The sequence below is a fragment of the Poecile atricapillus genome, chromosome 34 (genome assembly GCF_030490865.1).
Source record: "Poecile atricapillus isolate bPoeAtr1 chromosome 34, bPoeAtr1.hap1, whole genome shotgun sequence".
Lineage (NCBI taxonomy): Eukaryota > Metazoa > Chordata > Aves > Passeriformes > Paridae > Poecile > Poecile atricapillus.
In genome coordinates, this window is record NC_081282.1 from 828,368 (window position 1) to 830,481 (window position 2,114).

Here is a 2,114-nt window from a genome sequence, read left to right on the forward strand (position 1 = left end):
CACAATGCCAGACCTTCTCCAAGAGGGGAAAAGTGGGCCCTTAGTTACTGGTTTAATTTGGAAAATGTGATTGATAGAGTGTGTTCTTTACAAGATGAAAGAAAATTTAAACTGGGCAAAAATAAAACTATACTCTGCTCAGTTTTGGAAGCTTGTTTTACAGCAGCTCTAGGAACTGGCTTTAAGCAAAGAAGTGAGGAAAGAACTAGAATAGACTCCCTCCAAAACCTAGTTGAAATTTTGCAAAAACAATTCAATGAAGAAGAGAGTAAGATCAATCTGTTGCGAGCAGCCTTCCATGATGAAAATAAAAAAATACTGAATTGCTGAAAGAAACAGAAGAGGGGGAAACCCCTATTCTGAATCAAATTTACCCTCCAAAAGAGCTAATTCATTCCAGTAGAAATGATGGACCTGTAAAAATGGCAGAAGAAAAATCAGAGAAAGCAAAGGTGTTAGATCCATTGGTTCTCTTAAGGAAAACCCAGACAAGAGAAAAGAAATCTCTCACTGCCAGTATTGGTGGTCACTAGAGATAAAGAAGGGGGTCCCCAGAAAGGTCCTAGATGGCTTCTCACTTCAAAGTTGAGTAAAGTTGTTTCTAATTGGCACTGTCCCAAGTTCATTGTCTGGAATGCCCCATTGGATAACCCAGCACAGCTCCACAGGCTCTGGGCTGTGAGCCAAAGCCGTCTCCTTCTCAGCTTCTGGGAGTGGAGCCCAAAGAGCCTCAGAATCAGGGAAACTGGGAACTCTGCCTCTCATGGGTGAGCAGAGAGGGGGAATTAAGTTGTATTTAAAATACTCACTAGAAATAACAAAATTGGAGACATACTGATTACAGCAATAGTAAGTCCTAAACATGCACCTATTGCTTTTGTAGTTAACACTGGAGCCCAAATTTCTGTGTTGACCAATAAAGACTAGTGCAGGATTTGAGAGTAATAAATGCAATAACTAAAGAAATTTACCCAGTGGTAGGTAATCCTTGCACATTTTTAAAATCTATAAAAGAGAAATATAAATGGTCTACTGTACTTGATTTAAAAGATGCCTTTTTCTGCATACCCATTGACAAAGAAAGTACGAAACAGTTTTTCTTTGAGTGGGAAAATCCAGAAAATGGAAGGAAAACCCAGCTCACCTGAACACGACTCCCACAAGGATACAAGAACAGTCCAACCCTATTTGGAAGCCAGCTGGGGAAGGAGCTGGAGATTTGGACCGAGAATGGGAAAGTACTGAGAAAACAATACCTGCTGTTACAGTATGTTGATGATATACTGATAGCTACAGAAGAGAAAACAACCTGCATAAAGGTAACAATTGAAATTTTAAATCAGCTGGGAATGGGAGGATATAAGGAGTCTAAAGAAAAGGCACAAATTGCCTGGCAGACTGTGATTTCCCTGGGATGTGAAATCTCACAAGGGCAGTGTAGGCTGGGTACTAATTGTATTCAAGCTATTTGTGCTATTGCAGAACCCCAGAACCTGCATGAGCTGCGAGTCTTCCTTGGGATGACAGGGTGGTGCTGCCTGTGGATCATGGACTATGGACTAATTGCAAAAGCCCTGGATGAGGCCCAGAAGACGCAGCCGTTTACCTGGGGCAGAGCACAGAAGGAGGCCTTCCTCAAACTGAAGGAGGCATTGACAACTGCTCCGGCGTTAGGATTGCCAGATTTGTCCAAAGATTTCCAGCTGTTTGTGCATGAAAGACTCCACCTAGCACTGGGAGTGCTGACCCAAGGTTTGGGAAGCTGGGAAAGGCCGGTAGGCTGCTTTTCCAAACAGCTTGACAAGGTGAGTGCTGGATGGCCTTCATGCCTGCGGGCAGTTGCAGCCAGCGTGATGCTGACACAAGAAGCCAGGAAACTCACGATGGGGAGACACATAGATGTCTATGTGCCACACATGGTGAGCACTGTTTTAGAACAAAAGAGGGGCCATTGGCTATCTGCAAGCAGGATGATGAAATTCCAGGTAATCCTGACTGGGCAGGATGATGTCACACTAAAGACAACTGACCTCTTGAATCCAGCTTTGTTCCTAGGTACCACAACTGAAGAAGGCCCGTTAGAGCATGACTGTGTAGAAGGAATAGAGGACACC